Source organism: Antechinus flavipes, chromosome 2, assembly GCF_016432865.1.
Source record: "Antechinus flavipes isolate AdamAnt ecotype Samford, QLD, Australia chromosome 2, AdamAnt_v2, whole genome shotgun sequence".
Classification (NCBI taxonomy): domain Eukaryota; kingdom Metazoa; phylum Chordata; class Mammalia; order Dasyuromorphia; family Dasyuridae; genus Antechinus; species Antechinus flavipes.
The window spans coordinates 376,627,878-376,653,217 of NC_067399.1; the positions used below are offsets into that span (position 1 = coordinate 376,627,878).

At 36.4% G+C, this 25,340-nt stretch overlaps 2 protein-coding genes across 5 annotated transcripts in view; one reads left to right on the forward strand and one right to left on the reverse strand.

Annotated features, from left to right (window-relative positions):
• Positions 1–12,544, reverse strand: part of WDR25 (WD repeat domain 25) — a 242,503-nt gene extending 229,959 nt beyond the window's left edge. The window contains exons 1-2 of one of the 2 annotated variants that reach the window (XM_051978370.1): positions 12,337–12,544; positions 9,365–9,463 (exon numbers count right to left, since the gene is read on the reverse strand). The gene's annotated coding sequence lies outside the window, so the exon portion shown is untranslated. The remainder of the gene's footprint in view (positions 1–9,364; positions 9,464–12,336) is intronic. The other variant, XM_051978371.1, reaches the window with a different exon arrangement.
• Positions 12,545–12,609: 65 nt separating this feature from the next.
• Positions 12,610–25,340, forward strand: part of WARS1 (tryptophanyl-tRNA synthetase 1) — a 38,828-nt gene continuing 26,097 nt past the window's right edge. The window contains exons 1-2 of one of the 3 annotated variants that reach the window (XM_051978372.1): positions 12,610–12,708; positions 13,851–14,003. The gene's annotated coding sequence lies outside the window, so the exon portion shown is untranslated. Of the gene's footprint in view, positions 12,709–13,850; positions 14,004–19,503; positions 19,607–25,340 lie in introns of those variants that run through there. The other 2 variants (XM_051978374.1, XM_051978373.1) reach the window with 2 other exon arrangements.

Sequence of the window (25,340 nt, forward strand, 5' to 3'; positions counted from 1 at the left end):
GGTTACAATCAAGAATTATCTACCTAGAGAGACTCAGAATCATCTTTCAGGGGAGAAGACAGATTTTAATGAAGTAAGAGATTTTCAATCATTTCTATTGGGGGGGAAAAAAACAGAACTAAACAGGAAATTCAATCTACAAACAAAGGACTAGAACCATAGAAAGGTAAACAGGGGAAAATATATGTATATTTGAAAGTTAAACTGTTTACATCACTAGATAGGAAAATAATATCTGTAATATTAAGAATTATCTGACAGGAAGGTAGACAAAGGGAGACATCACATGGACTGAAGGTGTGATTGTGAATGGACTTTGATGTGATGACATCAAAGAAAAAGACATTAAGGGATGGGAAACATTCTGTACTGGAAAAAGAGGAAAGGCAAGGTATAACGCAACAATTAATTCATATGAAGAGATGCAAAAAATCTATTACAATGGAGGGAAAGGAGGGGGATGAGCATTGTCTGAAGCCTGATCTCATCAGTTTTGGCTTTAAGAGGGAATAACTTAATCATTCCGTTGGGTATAGAAATTTATCTAACCCTATAAAGAAGTATAGGAGGAGAAAAAGGAAAAGAAAAGGGAGGAACAGGATAGAAGGGAGGGCAGAAATACTAGGGGAAAAGGTAAGAGAAGGGGGAAAAGGTTGATAAAAGATAAGTTAGTAGGTGGAGTGGGTTAAAAAAACTAAGAACAGGCTGAAAGAGAGAACAAAAGTATATACAGGGGAGAAAATACAATGGAAAGCTGGTAATCAAAATTGTTAATGTGAATGGCATGAACTCTCCCATAAAACAGAAGCAAATATCAGAGTAGATTAAAAAATAATCCTAAAATATGTTGTTTATAAGAAACACATTTGACACAGAAGACACATATAGAGTAAAGATAAAAGGCTGGGAACAGAATTTATTATGTTTCAATTAAAATAAAAAAAGCAGAGGTAGCAATTCTGATCTCAAATAAAGCAAAAATAAAAAGAGTGCTTATTAAAAGCGATAAGGAGAGAAAGTACACCTTGTGTGTATGCACCAAATGGTAAAGCAGGCAAATCTCTAGAGAAGATTTTAAGTCATTTACAGGAAGAATCAGATAGCAAAACTATTCTAATGGGGGACCTCAAATTTATACTCTAAGAATCAGACAAATCTAACCACAAAATAAACAAGAAACTAGGGAGGTTAATAGAATGCTAGAAAACCTAAATATGATAAACCTCTGGAGAACACTGAATAGGGACAAAAAGGAATACACCTTTTTCTTGGCAGTACTTACACAAAAATTGACCATGTATTAGGGTATAAAAACCTCACAATCAAATGCAAAAAGGCAGAAATAGTAAATGCTTCCTTTTCAGACCACAATGCAATAAAAATTATATTCAATAAAGAGCCAGGGAAAGATAGACTAAAAACCAATTGGAAATTAAATAATCTAATTCTAAAGAACAGGTTGGTCAAACAACAAATCATTGAAACAATCCATAATTTCATCCAAGAAAATGATAATGATGAGACAACACACCAAAACCTATGGGATGCAGTCAAAGCAGTTCTTAGGGGAAATTTTATATCTCTACATAGCTACATAAATAAAATAGAGAAAGAAGAGATCAATGAATTAAGCATGCAACTGAAAAAATTTAGAAAAAGAACAAATTAAAAACCCCCAATTAAATACCAAATTAGGAATTTTGAAACTCAAAGGAGAGATTAGTAAAATAGAAACTAAGAAAACTATTAAACTAATAAACACAACTAAGAGTTGGTTTTATGGGGGAAAAAATTAACAAAATAGATAAACTTTGATTAATCTGATCAAGAAATGAAAAGAAAACAACCAAATCACCAGCACCAAAAAGGAAAGGGGGAGACTTACTATCAATAAAAAAGAAATTAAATAATTAGGAGATTTTTGCCTAACTCTATGGCAGCAATTTTGAATGTCTAGCTAACATGCATGAATATTTACAAAAGTATAAACTTCCCAGATTAACAGAAGAGGAAATAAAATACTTAAATAGTCCTGTTTTAGAGAAAAAAATATTGAACAAGTCATCAATGAACTCTCTAAGAAAAAATCTCCAAGGCCAGATGCATTCACAAGTGAATTCTACCAAACATTTTAAGAACAATTAATTCCAATACTATGTAAATTTTTTGAAAAAATAGTTAAAGAAGGAGTACTGACAAATTCCTTCTATGGCATAAATATGGCACTTATAACTGTGGTGTTCTCTTCTTTAAAATATAATGGTTCTCTCTGGGAGTGGCTTTCTCGGGGAGGTTTTCTGGAGGCAGCCTTACTTTCGGTTCAGAATAATAATCACTTCAAATGCAGCCAGGTGTTAAAGTTCAGATCTTTTATTGCTTCCTCCAAAATAGTCCGGTTAGTTTTCTTGGTGGCCTATCTCTCTGCTTGGTTCCAAGAGCTCCCTCTGAATGTCTCCAAATCCAAAGGTTTGTCCTTCAGCCTCCAGCCAGCACAAAGGTAGAAAATGGAATGAATCTGATTTCACCCCCAAGAGTGGGCTTGTGGGCTTCTGTATCTCCCAGAGTGCTCCTGGCTCTCAGTCTTTTCAATTGAACTAACTCCCCTGAAGCTCTGAGAGCTTCTTTATATATGATCTCCCAAAGGTTGACTCCTCCCCCGGAGGGAGGGATTAAAGGAGGTGTGAATTCACAAAATTACAAAGTTAACTTTGTCAATCTTCTATACTTGTGAACTTCAATAAGTACTTAAATACATTAGTGAGTTAGAGGATTTGCTAAGTACCATGCTAAATTAGGCAACTGACTGACCACTTTGTAAGGATTCGATCTTAAGGTGTGACCAATAAGCATTGTATCAATTCCATTGAGTTAACACTAGGATTCTAAAATCTCCCTTGAGTTATCACCTTGTTTCAAGTTCTGGTCATAACAGATACCTAAACCAGGAAGGACCAAAACAGAAAAAGAAAATTACAGACTAATCTCCCTAATGAATATTGATGCAAAAATTTTAAATAAAATATTAGGAAAGAAATTATAGCAACTTATCAGCAGAATAATACACTATGACCAAGTGAGTTTTTTTAACCAGGAATGCAAAGTTGGTTCAATAACAGTAAAACTATTGCCATAACCAACCATATCAATAACAAAACCAATAAAAATTATATGATAATCTCAATAGATGCAGAAAAAGCTTTTGACAAAATACAGCACCTATTCCTATTAAAAACATTAGAGAGAATAGGAATAAAGGGAGCTTTCCTTAAAATAATAAGCAGTATCTAAAACCTACAGTAGATATTATTTGTAGTGGATGCATTCCCAAAAAGATCAAGAGTGAAACAAGGATGCCCATTATCACCACTATTATTCAATATTGTACTAGAAATGTTGGCTTTAGCAATAAGAAAAGAAAATGAAATTAAAGGAATTAGATTAGGCAATGAGGAAATAAAACTATTACTCTTTGCAGATGATATGATGATATATTTAAGAGAATCCTAGAAAATCATCCAAAAATCTACTGAAACAATTCACAGATTTAGCAAAATTGCAGGATATAAAATAAACCCACACAAATCATCAACATTTCTATATATTACTGGCAAAGCCCATGAGCAAGGGATAGAAAGAGAAATTCCATTTAAAATTACTATAGACAAAATAAAATACTTGGAGGTCTATCTGCCAATACAAACCCAAGAACTATATGAACATAATTATAAAATACTTCTCATACAAATAAAATCAGATCTAAACAATTGGAAAAATATATAAATTGTTCATGGCTAGGCTAGTATAAAACAAATGACAATTCCACCTAAATTGGTCTACTTGTTCACTGACATATCAAGCAAACTGCCAAAATATTTTTTTCTAGTTCTATAAAATAATAATAACAAAATTCATCTGGAAAAACAAAAGGTGAAGAATATCAAGGAAATTAATGAAAAGAAAAATATAAAGGATGGTGGTTTAGTAGTATCAAACCAAAAATTATATTATAAAGCAGCAGTCATCAAAACCATTTGGTACTGGCTAAGAAATAAAGTGGTGGATTAGTGGAATAGATTAGATACATACAATACAATAAGCAAGGCCTATCGCAATCTAGTATTTGATAAACCCCCAAACTCCAGCTTCTGGATTAAGAACTCACTATTTAACAAAAATTGCTGGGAAACTGGAAAATAATGTCAATAATTCAGCATAGATATACATTTCACACTCCATTCCAAAATAAAAGTCAAAATGGACTCATGATTTGGGCATAAATATGATTCCATAAACAAAGTAGGAAAACAAGAGATAATTTATCTATCAGATCTTTGGAGAAGGGAAGAATTTATGACCAAAGAAGAACCGCCTATGAAAGGCAAAATGAACAACTAGGTACATTAAATTAAAAAGGTTTTGCATAAACAAGATTAAAAAGGAAGAACAAAGCTGGGGAAACATCTTTACAGCCAGTATTTCTGACAAAGGTCTCATTTCTAAAATATATAAAGAACTCTGACAAATTTATAAGAATACATGTCATTCGCCAATTGATAAATGTTCAAAGGATATGAACAGACAATTTTAATAATGAAATTAAATAATGATAATGAAATTAAAGCCATCTATAGTTATATGAAAAAATGTTCTAAATCACTATTGATTAGAGAAATGCAAATTAAAACAACTCTGAGGTACCACTTCACACCTCTCAGATTGGCTAAAATGCAAGAAAGAATAATAATAAATGTTGGAGGGAATATGTGAAAACTGGGACATTAATGAATTGTTGGTGGAGTTGTGAAATGATCCAACCATTCTGGAAAGCAATCTGGAACTATCCCCAAAGGGCTATCAAACTATATAAATACTTTGACCCAGCAATGCCATGACTGGGTCTATATCCTAAGGAAATTTTAAAGAAGAGAAAAGGACACACATGTGAAAAAATGTTTGTAGCTGCTCTTTTGTGGTAGCAAAGAATTGGAAAAGGAGTGGATGTCATCAATTGGGGAATGGCTGAACAAGGGGAATGGTACATGAAGGTAATGGAATGTTATTGTATATTGTATATTGTATAAAAAACAATGAACAAGCTGATTATAGAAAGATTTGGAAAGATTTATATGAATTGATGCTGAGTAAAACAAGCAGAACCAGGAATACATTGTACACAATAACAACAAGAATGTGCAATGATCAACCATGAAAGGCTTGGCTTTTCTCAGTGGTTCAATTATCCAAAGCAACCCTAATAGTTTTTGGACAGAAAATGCTATCTGCAACCAGAGAAAGAACTAAGGAGAATGAAGGTAAATCAATATATGCTATTTTCACTTCCTTTTTGTTGTTGTTTCATCTCTCCCATGGTTTTCCCCTTTTGCTTTGATTTTTTTCTCTCAAAACAATTCATAAAACAATGTGTATTAAAAATAAAAAATTGAAATTAAAAAAAAAGAGATCATTAGTAACTTTGGAGAGACCATAATGAGGTCAGAAAACAGATCGCAAAGAGAAAAAAGGAAGCAGAGGCACTTGATATAAATGGTCTTCTCAGGGAGTTTAGCCACAAAAGGGAAGAGAAATAAAGAACTATAGCTTGTGAGGACACAGATGAGGAAGAAGATTAAAAGATGTAATTACTTGCCTATGGTTACATAGCTACTAAGTATAAAAAACAATTTAACTCAGGTCTTTTGACTCTAAATGAAGTACCCCTTTCACTATATCATGACTGCTCCTCCCCCAACTCTGGCCACACACCAACATGGTCACATTCTAGGCCTCCCTATCTTAAAGAACTAAACTATTTCACCTCTGCAAAACCTTGTGTAAAACTGAATTATAAATCCCAATTTCTTATACCTTACTATCTCCTTCCATGTTTTTTACATTCTTTGTAATTTCTCCATCTTTTTATCCTTTCTAATTCCCCTAGTCTTATCTTCCCAACCCCACCCTCATTTGTCTCCATGTCCAGTCTTGACTTGTATTGCCTTCTCACTCTATTAGCCACCTTCCACAGTTCCTGATCAACTACTATTCAATCCTAGTACAGAAAGTATAAAAATTAAGATGATTTCATCCACTATGAGTTTATAATGGGCATTCACTGGTATTAGGCAATCCTACTTTACATTTTTCTGACTCCCTTATTTCATTCTCTACAATGATTTCCACACCTTTTCTTCTCAAGCCACCAACAATATTTAATGCAGATAAACTGTCTCTAACTTCACTGAAATAGACATTGTCCAACAGAAATTCTCTCAACTGCTTTCTTCTATTCAATACATAGAGGTAACATTCACTACTTCTTCCTATATTTTTACCTTAGAGGAAAAAGTCAGCCTTCCTAAACCTAATTCCTCTTTCTGTGACCTTGAACTCATCTCCTCTAGTCATCCTAAGACCAAATTCCAGCATTCCTCCTCTCTCCTACATCTCTCCTTTTCTAATGATTATTTTCCCACATACCTACAAACATGCTTGGGTAACTCCAGTCTCCAAAAGATTAGAATTGTCTTTGTCAGGATCCAAAAGTGCTCCCTCAGCTCCCTCATGGAACTACTACCATCTTCTCCCTCCTTCCCTACTAAACCACTTGAATTAATAATCCCATACTTCAAAGATATTGACATTGTCTCCTCTATTCTTTACAATCTAACTTCTAGACCTGCTACTCTACTAAAGCTGCTCATTGCCCTCCTAATTAAAGTTCAAAAGCCTTTTTTTTTTCCTAACATCATCCTCCTTAGCTTTCTATGGCCTGTATCCGAAGCTTCATTTTCCTTCTTCAGCTTCTCTGCTTGTCCACTGAATATATGTGCAGCCCAAGATAATGTCCTTCACCATCTTTTGTTTGCCCATCCCATTTACTCTATCAGGGTCAACCATAACTCATACAGAGAACTTCCGTATTATATCTCTGGTCCTAACCTCTCTTCAGAGCTACAGATTTATATTTCTATTTGCTCACAGAACATCTGCACCTAGATATTCCACTAGGACATGAAACTCAACTTGTCTAGTTTTTGATGATTATCTCCTTAACATAATCTTCCTTCTTACTTCACTATTTCTAAGATATGCTCTCTCCCATTTACAAAACATTGGTATTATCTTTAAATTTCCCCTCTTACTTAACTCTTACATACAATTACTACATTTTATGAATGAGACCTCTAGAATATCTTTGGAATTCACTCCTTCCTTTCTATTCTCTATAGCACTGCCCTAATATAAGCTTTCATTATCACCTCCCTAGACTATAGTGAACTCCTAATATTTTCTCTTCAACCCATTCCACAGACTATTGGATTTGTCTTCAACCTACCCAAGTCACTCTTGAATGACTCTTGCCAAAAATCTTTTATTAAAAGCTCCCTACATGTTCCTCTAGATTCCTCATACTCATGCAGCACTTTCTCACTTCTGTGGCTTTGCTCATCATATTCCCTAAATTTATAATGCCTTACCTTTCATTTCTGCCTACTGTAATTCTCATCATGTTTTAAACCTGGCTCAAATGATACATCCTTACTTCTTTGGTAATGCCTCTAATATTTTTATGGTTGTTCAGCCATGTCCGATTCTTCATGATCCTGTGGACCATACTGTCCACGGGGTTTTCTTGACAAAGATATGGGAGTTGTTTCTCATTTTGTTCTCCAGTGAATAAAGGCAAATAAGTATTTTTCCTCAGATATTTTTAGGTACTTTCCTCAGGGTCACAAAGCTAGTAAGTGTCTAAGGCCAAATTTGAATTTAGGTCTTCCTGATTCTGGCCCCAGAGTTTTATTCACTGAGCCACCTAGCTGCTCCTTGTATTTTAGTAAACTGGATCAGATTCTCTATAAAGTCTTACTCAGATGCCTCATCATAGAGTGAAAATTATTCTCTTTCTCAAACTGAGGTTACATTAATGGGAGAAGGTTCTGCCAAACTGGAAAGGCTTTGAGTTCACTGTCTGAAGACCAACTTATCCAAGCACAGAGAGACTTACCAGTCCACCAATATGTGACAAATTATTTGACCATGACAAACTATGCAGTAAAGAAAAATATAAATGGCCCTCAGAATTGTGCAGCCCTCTTCTCCCCTGTAATGACAGTGGTAGAACAACAGAAAAGAAATCAGAGAATGAAATCATAATGACCCAAGATGGATACACCAAGGTCACAAAATAGTTCTCATGATAATCTTTACTAAAGAAGTAGCAAAAAGGATGCTTGGCACTCAGGAAATGTATGATGTGAAAGAGAGTGGGTCAAGTGGTTAATAAGAAGAAATAAGAAAAATTATGCGATTATACACACACACACACACACACACACACACACACACACACACACACTTATACAATGCAGAGCCTAAGACTGAAAAGGCCAACAGCACACAAGGAGTTCCTCTGTAGATCTATGAGAGTATATGGAAAAAAAAAAGTCAAGCTCAAAAAAGAAACATATGAACAAGAATTTTCATAAGATTAAAAAGACATGGGTAAATTCCAGTTTATACTAATATAGAAGATACTAACATTGATGAGACCAGATCTGATTAAGTTTGATTCTCTTACTAGTTTCTAAGCTCCTTGAGAATAGGGAATAAATCTTATCTAAAATGTGTATCTCCCCTAGTATATAGCACAGTATTCTGTACATAAAAAGAGCCTAATAAACATTAGTTGAATGCACTCTTTATCAATTTTGGGTCCTTTACTCTAACACCTCCCCCAAATACTAATTCCTCCATTGATTTTTCCTTTATTGATTTACAAAAGTGACAGCTTCCAAAACATTTCCATATCTTCATATAAAATTTCCATAATAGGCCACCCATCAATCCTTAACAATTTCCATTACCCATAGCATACTTTCAATGTAAATATATATTTTGTTTGGTGCATATTACTCAATTGTCTGCTAATCTTCAAAATATTTTGCCATATCAGTATTATTTGAGTAAATTCAAAGCAAGGCAATATTTATTAAGTGCCTCCAATATAGACCAAAAGGTATATTTACCCTCTGGTAAATTGGGGATATACTGATAAAATAAGACACAATTTTTGGCCTCATGGAATTCAGAATCTAGTAAAGAAAATAAAACAAGTATAGGAAAAAAGTATAGAAAAAATGAGAATACAAGTATAAAAGGGGTGATCCAAGCAAAATGTTATGAAAAATATACGGAGAGATTATGTCAATTTAACTACAACAAATATTTATTAATCACCCATGAAAAGCATGATGCTAGGCAAGATACAAAGTTTGAATAAGTCATAATCTCTGACCCCAAGGGTTTACACTCTAATACAAATGCAAAGATGGATTAATATTAGGAAGTAACTGTAATTAATTACTTATTTCAGTATTTGAGGATCCATGATTTCAATGATTTGTGTTCTTCCTCCAAAGTTTCCCAACCCCTACATGTCTTGGGAGATGGTCTTTGTGAATTGCTGAGGACAAAAAAAAAAAAAAAAAAAAATCACCAACTGGTGGCTAACCATAATGATTTTCTCCTGTCCTCTTTAGTTAATCAACATTTATGAAGCACAATTTATGGCTTTGGTGCTGTATTAGGCACTTGAGACACACAAAAGACAGAAACAAAACCCATGTCTTCAGAGAGCTTGCCTTCTATTACAGGAAACAATATGTACAAATAATTAGATATAAGACATATACAAAGTAAATATGAGATAATTTCAGGGAAGGAGAGAGGTAGTAGTTATTGAGGGGGATCATTAAGGTCTTATGTAGGAAGTAGCACTTGAAAGGCTAAGGGAACAGAAGGCTTTCCAGGCTTGAGAGACAGCCTATGATGCAAAGGCACAGACAGAATATCATGTATAAGGCATAGCAAGAAGGCCAGCCAGTTTGGCTGCAATATAGCAATTCATGGGAGAGTAATGTTCATTTAAAAAAAAAAAAAAGTATGGCTCTCACTCTATAAAACACTATTATGGCATCTCCCCAGCAATTCTTATCAAACCAACTTAAAAAACAATCCCTCACCTACTTATATATGTGGCTTTAAAAGAACATACAAGATTCCTGAGTTTCAGGAGTTTACTGTCTGAGACACATATAGTTTAATTAGAATAATAACTCATATCTACATTACACATCACAGTGTTTTCCTAACTACAACTTTGTATGGGACATTTATTTATTTATTTATTTATTCGTTTATTTGTATTTCAATAATCTATCACCTTAATAGTGGGCACTCCCTCACAAGCACAAATCAGAAGATGGTCTTGGAGAATTGCTATGGATGAAAAATGTATCATTCTGCAGATAATCGGAAGATGAGCCTCTCTGAACTAGAATGATATTCCATTGACAGTGTCCACACTAGGGCCAAAGCAAGTACATAATCAATTAATAAGTATTTATTAAGCACCTACTATGTGCCAGGCATTGTGGTACACACTGAAGATACACATATAAAAAGTGAAATAAACACTACTCTCAAATTTATATTCCATTGGTAAAACATCATTATGATATACATGTATACAGAATAAATACAAAGTAATTAAAGAGAAAACACTACCAGTTAAGAAAGAAAAGAAAGTCTTGAGCAGTATTTTGAAGGAAGGATCTGATGAGGTGGCACAGAAAGAATACTTTTTAGGTAGTAGGGACAGGAAATAGAAGAGCTGTGAGATGAAGTGAATGCCTTGAGAAACAGAAAGGCTAGTGAGCCAATTGATAAAGAGTATGAAAAGATGAATAATGTAGAAAGAAGTCTGAAAGATAAATTGTAGAGAAGCTGTAAAGGGATTTGAAAGACAAACAGAGCTTATACTGCAGACAATATGAAGGCATTCGAGTTTATGGTACTAGGGAGTAACTCAATCATTTTTGCACTTACAGAAAATCACTTTGATAAATAAGTGTGTGCAACAGTGAACTGGACTGGGATGATGAAGTAAGGAGTATGATTAGGAAGTCATTGCAACAGTTCAGGATAGAAGTAATGAGGACCTGAGAAATATTGTTAAAATAGAACGGCAAAATTTAGGAATAGATTGGATAAGAGGGTGAAAGGAATAGAAGATGAAACCATAGACTACAAAACTGGAACACTTGAAGACGTAGTAATTGCAAGTATTCTTGCCATAAATAATAAAATTAAGTAAAGAGAAGGATAGGAGGAGGGATGGCGACAGGTTGTGGGTAAGGAAGATTGTTTTGGACATTTAATTTGAATTCTCTCTAAAACAGAAGTCAGCAAATTAAGACCCTTCAGTCAAAATGCCACCCTATCTTTTCATTAATCAAGAGCTAAAAATAGTTTTTACACTTTTCTAGATTTGGTTCTCAGGCCATAGTTTGCTGATCCCTGTTCTATACATCCAGGATGAGAGACATCCAATAAGCAGCTGGTACTATGGAACTCAAGCTTAGGAGACAAACTAAGACTGGATATACAGTTAGTATAGTAATAACATTTCTGATGAAGCAGGTTAGGGCAGGAGATATAGCAAGCAGAGAAAAGAAGGCCCAGGCCACAATCAAAAATAAGGTACAAAGTATGGATGATAAACTAGCAAAGGAGACTGAAAAAGACCTGTAACTATTATTACCCCCATTTTATTTATGAAGAATTAGACTCAGAGAGGGGACATGATTGGCTAAGGTCATTTAGTTAAGTGACTAAACCCATTAACTACTGCTTTTATCTTATTTATACACTAAGTGGACTGGTAAGGGGGAGAAAAGCAAGGAAGGAGAATGGCGTAATTGTCAAAAGGACAAGAAGTGGACAAAAGAAGCAAGGAAAAAGAAGGAACATTGAAAATGGAGAAGAAAAGAAATAAAGAGGGAATCAAATGAGCGGGAAATGTAAATAGGGGAAAAGGAAAGAGATGAGAATAAGGAATCTAGGTATGGAAAAAAGTAGGAGTGGCATTTATGTTGCCCTTTTAAGTTTGCAAAGGATTTTACAATCATGTTTGTTTCATTTGCCCTTCACAATAATCCTGAGATATCTATCCCCACCCATTTTACAGATGAGAAAATTGAGGCCGGGCAGAGGCTCCGTGACTTGTGCAGGATCACGCAGCTATAGGTGTCTGAGGGAGGATTTGAACTGCGGTCCCCACGTTGATGAGGCCACAGAACGGAGAAAAGAGAAGCAAGTGGCCAGGAAAGGAAAAACGCTGCAGTCCTGGAGGCAGGAGCTGAACTGGTAAGAGAAACTGGGTCGAGGGGAAGCGAGAGAAAAGGGAATTAGAAAGGGGTCCGAAAAGCAAGGGACAAGAGGCTGGGTGGGAAAGGGACCCAATGTCGGCGCTGCCACCCCCTCTCTCACCCTCACCTTAGCCCCCAGCCTCAGTCCCAAGGCCCGGAGCCGGATCTCCACTCGACCGGAAGTGCTGTGTCCTCGAGATCCGAGTACAACCCTTATTCTGGAAAGGCCCGTTCCGTCACTCCACGAGGGTGCCACCTACCCAGGTAGGAGCAGATGGTGGATGGAAGATGACAGAAGCCTTCCCGAGGCCACGGAACCTCCCTCTGTAAGCCCCGCCCCCATGCCAAGCCAATCCCCGGCCGAGCAGCCCCGGAAACTGTTTCTGTACGGACCGCAGTGCTGCTGCACGCCCGGGTGCCGATGCACGCCCGGCCTCCGCTGCCTGTGAGGCAGGCGACAGCTGCTGCAGCGCTGGGACCACGAGACAGAAAAGGCTGAGTGAGTCGTGGCGGGAGGGCACGGGGAGGCCCGGCCTGGATAAAGGGCCGGGTGCTGCTGGGGTTCCCCCACTACCGGCCCCACCAGGGCCCCGGGGGAGTAACGGAAGGGGACCTTCTAGCCGTAGCCACCGCCTAACCCTTGGGGAGCCCGGACCCCCACTACTCTTCCTCTGACATCCCCGGCCTTGCACTCTCCTCACTGTCGCCTCCTGTCCCTGCTCTTGTTGCTGCAGCTTCTTCCTCATCCTATGGGATGATAGATGAAAGGCGCTGTTGAAATGACAGCTGATAGGATTCCTCATCCACACCTCCAGCCCAACCCTTGAATTTCATCATCTCGTAACGTGATGCAGTAGAAAGAGGACTTATCTGGGATCAGAGGGCCTGGGTTCAAATATTGCCTTTGTCACTTACTACCTTGGTCCCTGCATAAGTCACTTTACTTTTTCAAGTTTCCATTTCCTCAACTACAAAATTTAGGGTGTTGGACCTCATGTGCTCTTTTTTAGCTCTAAATCGGTAATCATCCGGTCCCCTTTAGGTTATTTCATTCCTTTCCCCTTCCCCCACCTTTTCAGTCGCCTTATTCTCTACTTGTCCAAGCCAAATGTTTCCACTGTTATCATTACTGGGGCAGATAGGCAGGGTAATGGATAGTGGACATTTCTCTTTGAGCAGTTGGAAAGAGCTATATACTAATGTAGTTATAGAAAGAAATTAGTATATAATAATGGAGTCAGTATTGGAATTTTATCTCAGATACTAGAACTTAGCTGAGTGCCTAGGACATAGTAGGTCCTTAGTAAAGGCTTCTTTGCCTGACCCTAAACAAGTCCCCTTAATTTGTATCTGTTTCCTTATTTGAAGATAATGGAAGTAATAATAGCTCCTTCCTCACCCATAAAGTGATATACAAACTAAATATAAATGTTAATTATTGTCCTCAATTATCATCATTATCATTGTTATTTTTTTCTCCATACTAGTCCAAGAATTTATAATAATCATTTTCTCCTGATCAAAGTCTGGAATTTTATAACAGTGTAACAGTATCAAAGGCCCTTTCAACTCTTGATTTTCTGACCTTCCATTCACCCCACCTACCTTTTTTTTCCTCTTTCTCTTTCTTTTTCTCTTCAGGTCCTGGAAGTTTATCATGCTCTCTCATCATATCCTGGAACTTCATCTATTGTCTTCCATGTCTGTTTCTCCCTAGTCCCTGGATCTTCATCATCACTTTCCCTTTGACCATTATCACCTTTACAACAACAAGTAATTTACTTAACTCTCATGGTGAGTCTGGCACCCTTGTATAGAACTAGAGAAATGTGACTAATAGGCGACCCAATGGGTAGAGTACTAGGTCTGGCAGGGCCGTAATCAAGAACTGATTTCAAATCGAGCCTCAGACTAGTTGTGTGACTGAACCAGTCACTGTCTTCAGCTGTAAAAATAAGAGATAATAAATAACACTTTGTAAGAGTATGATGAACATCAAATAAATTATTTGCAATTTGTTACACTGCCTGATACATAATAGGTGCTATATAAATGTTTATTCTCTTCTCCTTTATGACGGAAAACTTTCTAACACATAGAACTATCTAAGAAGGGAATTAATCACCTTAGTAATAAGTTCCTTATGATTGGCAGATTTTCCAATGAGAACTATTTTAAGGAATATTGAAGATTCCTTGTCAATTAAGCTCAACAATTCAGTCATTGATTAAGTCCTGAACAAGGTGCTCTGAAGTTGATCCTGACCTTAAAGCACTTGCATTCTCTAGAATCTCCTCTAGGAGATGCTAAGTAACTTCCAGAAAGAAAAATTGTTTAATCAGGTGTTCCTGATTAAAGGTGCCACCTGAACTGAGCCTTCAAGAAAACCCAGTGTTCTCAGAGATGGAAAGAGGAGGGAATATATTCCAGGCAAACAAGACAGCCTTAGCAAAGGCACAGAACTAAGAAGTAGCTTGTTCTGGCAGCAGGGTAGCACGGTGGAAAGAACATTAGCTCTGGAGTCAAGGATCTGGATTCAAATCCTGTCTTTAACATTTACTATCTGGGTTTCCTCATCTATAAATTAAGGGAGTTGGATTGTATGCTAATCTGTCTTCTAAAGATATATCAAATCCAGTTATCCAGAGTAGATTTTTTTATCTTTATCTTGCTAATCCTCTTTTTTCCCCCTGAGGCAATTGGGGTTAAGTGACTTGCCCAGCTTGGAAATGTTAAATATCTGAGGCCACATTTGCACTCAGGTCCTCCTGATTAGTTGTGCTCTAACCACTGCACCACCTAGCTTTCTACTAATTCTACTTCTAATTCTAATTCTAATTCTAATTCTAATTTCTACTAATCCTCTTGTAAAGTCCCTTCCAATTCCAAATCTATGATCTTGCATCAATTTGGAGATCTTTATAGGAGATTAACTTGTCTGTTAGATAGAATAAATAAAAGGGTCATTTATTATCTTTATGCAGATGACCTTCAAATCTGTATCTCCAGTCTAAGTCTCCTGAACTTCAAGCCCACACTGACAACTTCTAGACATTCCTGCTGGATGCTCCATTAGTTACTAAATTTAAAATATATTCACAAGAATCTAGAGGAACCAAAAGAGGGACAGATACATTTCTCTTTGAGCAGTTGGAAAGAGCTATATACTAATGTAGTTCCAAAAAGAAATTAGTATATAATAACAACTAACACTTATATAGCACCTTAATGTCAACAAAATATTTTATAGATGTTACCACATTTGTTCCTGATAACAACTCAAGAAAGATGCTAGTATTATCCTCATTTTATTGGTGAGGAAACTGAGGCAATCGGAGCTTAAGTGGTTTGCTCTGTGTCACAGAACTAATAGATATCTGAGATTATATTTGAACTCAAGTCTTCCTATCTTCAAATCCTACACTCTGTGCATTAGAGGGGCCACCTAGTTCATCTCTTCAGAACTTTAATGTCTTCAAAAATCATTGAAAAAAAACAAAAGTCTTAAGATACGGATTGATTCTATTCTGACAGTTTCAATAGAGGATACAGAAAGTATCCTGGGTAAAAGGAAGAATATACTAATGTAGAAAAGAGGAAGTAAAGTGGGAAGGCTTCCTATTTTTTGTAACTGAGGTCTGTGCGAATATGTAAACATGGAAGGAGTGGACATCAGATGATTCTTTGAAATGAATTCACACAGCTTGGTATAAAACTATAATAAACTCAATGGGAAAACAAACAAGATTAAGGAACAGGGAGGGGGTCAAGAAAGAGATGTATTCCAGAAAGAGAATAATTGCAAGCAAAAAAAATTCCTGATTCTGAAGAAGGGACAAAAAGGCATGGGGAGGGGAGTCTAGAATCCAAGAGAGTACCTTGGAGTGACTTTTAGACAATTAGGAAATGTCTGCATAAACTGTGACCGATGAATATAATGAAGCATTCTTCTATAAGATATTATAAAAGAGATTATTTCAGAGAACCATAACTAGGGTGAATGATTAAGAGTGAAGTGAGCAGAACCAGAACAGTTTATACAAGGACATTGTTATGTGGCAAAGAAAAACAACTTTGAAAGATTTAAGAAATATGATAAACTAATGACCAAATTATATCTCCAGAAAATTTGATAAAACATGTGTAACCTATCTCCTGACATACTGAAAACAAGGTAAAGAAAGAAACATGTATTGGACATAGCCATTACTTAGATTCATTTTTGATTATGCTTTGTGACAAAGGTTTTTTTTGTTCTCCAGTTAATAGGAGGAAGGGGGAGAATGCTGAGAAAGGTGGAGGAAGGAAGGGAGGGAAATAGGAGAAGACCATTCAAACAAGATTTTTATTTATTTGTTTCTGTTAATGAATAAATGAGTACAGAAATTGAAACAGTACAGACAAGCAAGTCAGTTTTTCAAAGTAATGGGTTAAGATTAGGCAAGATGGGACTGCCAGTAGGACAAGGAAGCAAGGATTCAGAAAATAGTGTGTTTATTTGAGCTGTATAGTCATAAGATCAAGATAATAATGAAAGGGAAAATGAAAGCAAAGTAGGGGTAATAAAGACTTAGAAAAGGGAGTTATGGCATAAATAAGGTCTTAGAAAATGGGGTTTAGAGGTAAGAGAGAAATGAAAATGTATTTTCTAACTGAAGAGAAGAATTTCAGGGTTCTACATCTTGGAGGGAGCACAAGGTTATACCCATCCCTATGGACAGCTAAGGTGAACTGAAGGTGTCATTCATGTTTGATGATGAACCTTAATTTATATATTTGTCAAACAGTGTAGGTATAGCAACAGTGGTGAGGCACAACAGCAACAATAAGGCAGAGTTATTTAGTAACAAAGTCTGTCCACAGTAGGGCTTCATGTGAGCCTGTTGGTGCTTGCCTGGGCTCAGGCACCATCAGTTCTGTGATTTAGTTGTAGCAGTGTTCATCCAGAGATTAAGTACAAAGGGTTGTTATGCTAAACTCAGAGCTCAGTTTGTTTGCTGGACCTTAGCTCTGGAAAACAGGATGTCTCCTAACATCTTGACAGACAGCAGGGTTGAGGGAAGAGGAAAGTTGTTAACCCAGTTATTGGGGTCCTTTGTGTCAGGGAATAAGTGTCTGTTATGTACCGGGCATTGTCCTAAGCACTGGGGATACAAAGAGAGGCCTGCTCTCAAGGAGTTCATAGATTTAATGGGGGAAACTGTGTAAACAACTGTGCTTATTTGTACACATAAGCTATACACATAATAAATTAGAAATAATTAGCAGAGACAAGGCAGTACTATTAAGAGAGATTAAGAAAGCTTCCTGTAGAAGGTGTGATTTTAACTAGGACTTGAAGCAAACTAAGAGGTGGAGATGAGGAGGAAGAGCAATCCAGGCATGGGATACAGCCAAAAGAAATGCCTGGAACAGAGATCTGGAGTGTCCAGTTTGTGGAACAACTTATAAGCCAGTGTTCCCAGATCTAAAAATATGTGGAAAAGTGGAAGCCATAAGACAGGACAGAAGTTGGGACAAGAAAGGACACTGAGGAGGGAGTTCTCTAAAGGACTTTGAATACCAAGAATTTTGTATCTAGTCTTAGAAGTGACAGGAAGCCACTAGAGTTTATGGAGTAGGAAAGTGACATGGTCAGACCTCTGCTTTAGGACTGACTTTGGCAACTGATTGGAAGATAAATTGGAGTGGGAAGAGACTTGAGGGAGGCAGCAGGCTATTGGAAGAGTCCAGGGATGAGGTGATAAGGACCTGCACTAGAGTGATGGCAGGGTCAGAGAAAAGAAATAGAATATTTGAAAGTTATTGTGAAGGTGAATGGCATGTCTTAGCAACAGCTTGGATATGAGGAATAGGAGAAAAGATGAGAACAAAAGAAATCTAGGTGGTGAGCCAGGCTGACTGAGAGGGTTGTTGCACCCAGTGGAAGAAAGAAAGTAGGGAATTTAGGGGGGGAAGAGGTACAAAGGGTTTAGAGGAAAAGATAATTTCAGTTTTAGAAATGTTGAGTTTGAGATGACTACAGGACATTAATGTCCAAATGTTCAAAATATCTGAAAGGCAATTGGAGATTAGAAGTTAGCACCAGATAGGTAGGTTTGAATTTTATCAGTTTAGAAATAATAATTAACTCCATGGGAGTTGATAAGGTCATCAAGTGACATAGTGTCAAAGGAGAAGAAAAGAAGGTCCTAGACTTCTGAGAAAAACCTTTGGTTAGAGGGTGTGATCTGGAGAGGAATCCAGCAGAGACTGAGAAGAGCTGTCTGACAGGTAAGAGGAGAACCAGAAGAAAGTAATGTCCTGAAAACCAAGAGGGAAGAAAGTGTCAAGGAGAAGAGTGATCAGCAGTGTCAGAAGCTGCAGAGAGGTCACAGAAGATTGGAAAAAGACCATTGGATGTGGCAACCAATGGTAACTTTAGAGAAAGTAATTTTGGTGTAATGGTGAGATCAAAAGCCAGACTCAAAGGAGTTAAAGAGAGAAGAGTAAGTTGAGACACCTATTGTGTATGACTTTCTCTAAGAGTTTAGCCATAAATGGGCAGAAGAGATAAGGACAGAAATGGGGATGAAATCATCAAGTGATGGATTCTCCTCACTCCCAAGGGGGAAAAAGAGAAAGAGCCAGTAGAGAGGGAGAGATTGAGTGGTGATGAAAGAAAGGACAATCGACTGAAAGAAATAGGATGGCCAGAGACTGCATGTACAGGGAGAGGGGGTTATCCTTGACAAGAAGGAGTCCATCTCTTCATGTGAGAGAAAAGGAGTGGCAAAAGGCATTTGAAGACAGAAAATGAAGAGGAAGAAAGAAATATTCAGGTATAGGTGAGACTAGATAACTTGTGAGGTTCTTTATAACCTTGATGTTCTATAATTCCTAATGCTTCCCTCCCTTTCTATCTCTCCATCTTACATACATGAGACACTGGTGGTGAAAACGGGAGAAAAGTATAAGATTTAGGATAAGGATTGCATTTCAGTAATACTTTAAGGTTTTATAAAAGACTTTACCCATTTATCTACTTTATCCAGATAGATAACATTATTTTCTCATTTTATGTATGAGAAAACTAAGAGATTATATTTTATATTTTATTATATATTTTATGAGATTATAAAATGCTAAGTCTTGAATTGCATGAGCCAATCCTCTAAGAAATGTAATCATCCCTATTTCATCAGCCATGCTAGATTAGATTGTCATCAGGAAGGGCAGCTGATTGCTTTCGGTTTTGTTAAGTATTCTCAGATATAGAGTAGTTTCCAGTAACCTACTTCTGACCCAAGTGGAAAGAAGGCGGGGTTCAGGAGAGAGTTTAAATTAGGAACAGGGAAGAGATTTGTAGAATATCTCTTGCTGAAGCCTGTGTGTGAAGAATCTTCTCTTCTGCTGGGGTCTGTATTAACATCCTTAATTTTAGCTTTTTTTTATTGTATATAATTACCTTTTATCAAAGTATAAGAGAACTTAAAGAAGATAGAATATGTTGAGGGGAATAGTCAGGAACAGGAGCATGTCAGCTTTTTGCACCTTCAAATAACTCATCAATAAGGAAAATTCAGAAATTAGTATAACATTACTGTGAATCAATATATAGTGTCTTTGTTTCTAAGATTTTGGACTGGAGAGGGAAGTGTTCTACTTCATTTCTGTGTGGTCTGAGTGGGCAGAACTTGAGGAAGGAATCATTTTTTAAATTGGATTTTATTTATTTCAATTAACATATTGAACCATTCCATGAAAAGAAAGGAAACAACTTTGTATCAAATGTGCATAGTAAAGCAAAATCAGTTCCTGCATTGGATATATCTAAAAAGATATATCTTATTCTGCATCTGAGTCCATAATCTCTGTCAAGAGAGACTAGATGCTTCATCATTGATCTGGAATCATGGTCAGATGCAGATCATTCACTGATCGGTTGTTTTGTTTTTAGTGTTGGAAAGGGTAGAAGTTTTAGGGAGATACATTTCAGCTCAATGGAAGGAAAAACTCCACCTAACAATTATCAGGAAAACAGATCTGTAATGAAAAACTTGCCAGGAATATTGTGGACATTTGTATCTTGGGGTTGAATGTGATCTTGAAATTCCAGGAATGTCTAAATATTTTGAGTGAGAAACCCAAATTCTCTAATTTTTTTCCCTGATTCTGCCTCTTTAATAAGGAAAATTTGTGCAGTATTATCTTTCCATGCTATTGCATGAATGTGTTGTTACATTACCTCCCAATTATTGTGAATAAATCACTTATCTACCCTATTTAAAGCATATTTTTATGACATGGAGAAAAACCTATGTGAAAAGAGAACTCTTTTCCTTTTAGTTGAAAAATGACTTTTTGCTAAATTGATATGGGATAATAGAATGTGCATAGTCTTCCCAGCAGAAGACTCGGGCTTCTGTGCTTAACTAGTTTTATGATTTCTTCAGTTTCTCTGAGTTCATATGTAAAATGCAGATAATAATCCTTGCACTAGCACAGGAATGGGACAATAAAAGTTTTGTAAAATTTAAAGTCTTACAGAAAAGTAATCAATACAGAAACATAATTCTAGAAATGTTAATCATCTTCATCACTACTAGGAAGATTTGATGCCTCACTGTATTCTTTTCTTGGTGGTAATCTGTAATAAAAAGAAGCAGGGAATTGTGACTCCATTTATCTTTGTGAAAGACAAGCTCTTTATTAGGTTGATGTTATAAACAAGTTCCCCATGCTAAAATCCGGAAGTTAGTGGGGCTTGTTTAAGACAGGTTTGTGTTTGGGTGGTTTTTTGTGCGAAAAGTCTCTTTGCACTGCCTTTGATTCCACAGGGAGACTGGGATGGCATCAAGAAGCCTAATATATATATATTCACAACTCAACAATTTCCCTGTTTTCTTAAATAGTACTTTGTTCTAGGCACTAGAGATGATAAGGTCAAAGTTAGGTGTGGTTAGCAAAGGAATTGATAAAAATAATTTAAAAAATAATCCCTTAGGTGAGCAGGAAGAAGGCTCTGATAATGAAGATAGCATAGTTCCTTATCTTATCCTCTAAAGGTAATTCAGTCAGAAATGCCAGTTGTATCAAGACCCTGTGACTATTAAACAACTTTTGGCCATGGCTTTGCTGCTGCCCTCCTTTGGGTCAGCTCATCACAGCACTCTGCCTTGTGGTGTCTTTCCCTTCCCCCATGCCACATGGCATCTCCCCTAACCTCCACTATATTTCCCAACCTCACTTCTCCTTACATCTAACTCACTCTTTTAGAGTGCTGAGTCCCCTTCAAGATTTAGCCTGCCAGCTAAGGTCTTGCCCCAACCTCATGGGAAGCTCTCTTTCTACTGGGAAATTTGCACTGAGGAATTATCTTTCAGGTGCTCTCCCAACTCTATTTCATATTTATCATTCCCGGTGTCTGTGGTATCTCCATTTTTGTCTGTGACCCCTTCCTAAATAAGTCTACCTTTTGCCAAAAAGAATGGCCATTGTGAATTCTTCACATGGCCGAACCCCAACTTTTGATACCTGCCATTATTTGGTGTCAAACCCCACATCATAGATTGCATCAGAGATAGAGCCTCTACTCCAAGAGCTTACATGTTACTAGAAGGAAGACAGCAAGTGAATTCAAAATATTTCTGAGAGAAATCAGGAAGTGTTTCTTGTGGAAGATGGCACTTGGACTGAATCTTGATGAGAGCTAGGAATTCTAAAAGGTGGAGGTGGGAAAGAGGAGCGAGCATTTGTGGCCTCAGAGGAGTAGCGAAGGCAAGGACTCAGGAGATGGAATGTCATGTCTGCCTACTGCTAGGCAAGTTTGGCTGGAAGGTAGCTTGTGTAAAGGAAACTAATACATAATCAGTCTGAAAAGATAGGTTGGAGTTCTTTAGTGCTGGGCTTTAATTCCCAAACTAGAGTTTATATTTTAGCCTCAAGGCAAGAGGAAACTGGAAGCTTCTTGAGCTGGGAAGTGACTTGATCAACATTTAGCATTTAGGTCATTGTGAAAGAATTCTGATTTAACCCTTCCTGCTCTGAATTTGAACCACTGCCATCATCCCTATTGTTGCCCTCTCCATAAAACTAAAAGGTTGTTTGGCAGCTGTGTTCCTGAGGAATTGGGGAAGGGAAAGACTTAATGCAAGGAAACCATTTAGAAACATTTGCAATAACATAGGCAAGAGGGGTTAGGGATGCTTTTTAAACTATCAAAACTTTCATTGGAAGAGGATTTTTAATTCAGATAAGAGTATTATAGTTATATTATTTTAGATAGCAATATTAAACTATCCTTTGGAGGAGGTCAAGAAACTACTTTAGGACTATTAGAAGCATTTATTTATTAAATTCTCAAGAAGAAAATAATCAGGGCAGAAGAAAAGGAAGAGAACTAAGTAGGAAAAAAAAAGAAACAAGAAGAGAAGAAAGAAAAAGTGAGAACAAGTAAAAACTTTATTTACTTGTAATTGCATTAGTTAATCACCTTATTTTCCCTATCTCAGTTAAGAGAAAGTGAAAATACCCTTTCTGGCTTTTTTCTCCTGGGCTAGGCTCCGCTCACCAGGTAATCAGTTTGTATGTAAAACGGGTTTACTACGGTTCATGACTCCAGGGAATTTCTAAGACAAAAGGGAAAGAAAAATAATTGGGCAGCTACCCATGCACTCAAAATAGATGTCCACATATTCTTTCTTTATAACTAAAGAAAGGACTTATGAGAAACCGAAAGTTAATTTCTCAGAAAGATCCCAGCTCTTGAACAAAGGAGAATAGATCCCTGAAGGGACTGGGTTTCAGACAGTTGAATTTCCTTAACCAACACTGGACTTTAAAAAGAAATTCAAAGGGACTGAGAACTCTTGTGGATTTTCTTGACAAAAATTTTATTGTGAAAGGGTTTGGAAATTGGCCCGTTATTTTAATTTTGTTTATTGACATTTGGGAATGGATAAATCTGCTCTCTCCTGTTGCCTTACTGAATACCCCTCCAATCACAGCCTACTCTCAGTCTAGAAAATAGAGGGAAGCCAGAAGTCCATCCTTTAGCATGGCTAACTTTCCATAAAGAAGGTCATGATTTTTAGCTAACATTTTCAAATTTAAGAAGGAAATAATGACAAATATACAGAGACATTTTAAAAAGGTACAAAATTAAAATAGGCAGACTTAATAATAAGAATTACATATAGACCCCCATTAATTTAACTTTTGTCACCTGTAAACCTTCAACTGCCTGGGAATATTACAGCTGGCTAGCAAAGGACACCAAATGGTTGTTTTGTAACTTCAGAAATGTAAGAAATTGAAACTGAGCATATATGATTGTAGAAAGCTTAAATTTACTAAAGTATCATATTAATTTGTTGTACCTAGAAAAAGTAAACATGTATCTAGAAAAATAACTAGTATGCAGAATATTCTTTTGGAAACTAATATTTGGATTTTCATACAATTTAAAACTAGGATTTTTAATTAGAGTCCAAGTATGTACAAGTATTATTATGACAATGCACATTAGCAAAATTTTTAAATCTCCCAGGAGATGTTACTAAAATTAATTATATATTGTTAAAACCTACTTTGATTTCCAAAATATGATATTGTACAACTAAAAACAGTTGTTGTTTATTTGCATGGGCCATTTGATTTCAATAATAGACTTAGAGGGTTGGTCCTATAGAGGCCAAAGTACACCAGCCTCATTTTTACAAATCAGAAAACTTGAGTAGCACTTCTTCCCCGTCACTCCTCCAAAAAAAATGTATAAAATGATGTATAAATTTTATTAGCTTTTATAAATAAATTATATAATTTTCAAAACCCATTTCATGGTATTGTCTATCAATGATTTCCATACATCTAGCTTATTAGCCTCAAGTTAGGGTAAAATTCTCTTCTGTCCATCTTAGTTCACTAGTCATCCATATTTTCAGTTACTTTTATGGAAAAGTGAATTTGAAGTAAGCTGAATCTTATGAACCTAGGAAACTAAATGGATAACTTGAACAGTCAATCATTTCTAAATGTTTTGAATGGTTTTATTTGGCTTACATATTTCTATTAATATAATTTAACATTTGAGTATGAGTCATGGTAGATGCTCAAAACAGTTAAATAAAAAGTTTGCCAATTTTTTTCCTCTTGAGTATTTCTTGTGGGATTTAGACTTGAAAGAAGCCTTAGAGATTGTCTAATTTAACCCACTCTCCACCTTGCTTGAAGATAAATATTGGAACTCCTTATTACCATTCTTTGACTTATCAAGAGATTAATAGATAAAAACACTAGCAGGCTCTGTTCACATTATACAGAAAAAGTAAAAATGCTACAGTTTAGATACCTCTGGAATTTTTCCAGTGTCACAGATTTGTAATTTTTGAAACCTTCCATTTCTAAGAATATATTTCTTATGTAGTTGTTTCAAGCAAACTCAAGATATTATAACTTTTAAAGGCCTAGGATTTTTTTTTTTCAATAATAGACCAGCTCTTTACTCCTGCAGCTACAAATATGTCTCTACTACTTTTTCCTCTACCACTGTCATTCATGAAGAGATGGCCTTTTTCCTTGCCTGGGCAAACCTCTTTTACATGCATCTTTGATCTTTTGTTTTTTCTGCAGCAGATTTCCCTGTCAGTCATGCTCACTCTATCTAGTCTTCAGCCTCTTCCCAACAAGTGGTTCCTTCCTTGCTACCTACAACAGGCCCATTACTATTCTATCCTAAAAATTCCCTCAGTTGTTCTTACCTTGCTTGCTAATTATCATTCTATATCTCTCCTCCCCTTCTTAACCAAACTCCTCGAGAAAAAGCATCTACATTTACTGACCATCACACCAAGCCACACCATTAATCCTGATAGCCCTTTGATGTTAAACAGTTCCATTCTGCCACCTATCTAGTGATAAGAGATGTAATGATAGGTATAACGCAAGACTTGACCTTAATTAACAATCTAATAAAGAAGAGATCCAAGTATAAAGATAATTATGGTAAAAGAGAAAGTATGAGGTAAGTGCAAATGAGAGATACAGGAAAATAAAATACTGTGAGAAATTGGAGGAGGGAAAAATTCTTTTGGGAGAGAGGGGGAAGAAGTATCATATGAGTTGGAAAGGAAGGAACTTCAATAGACAGTT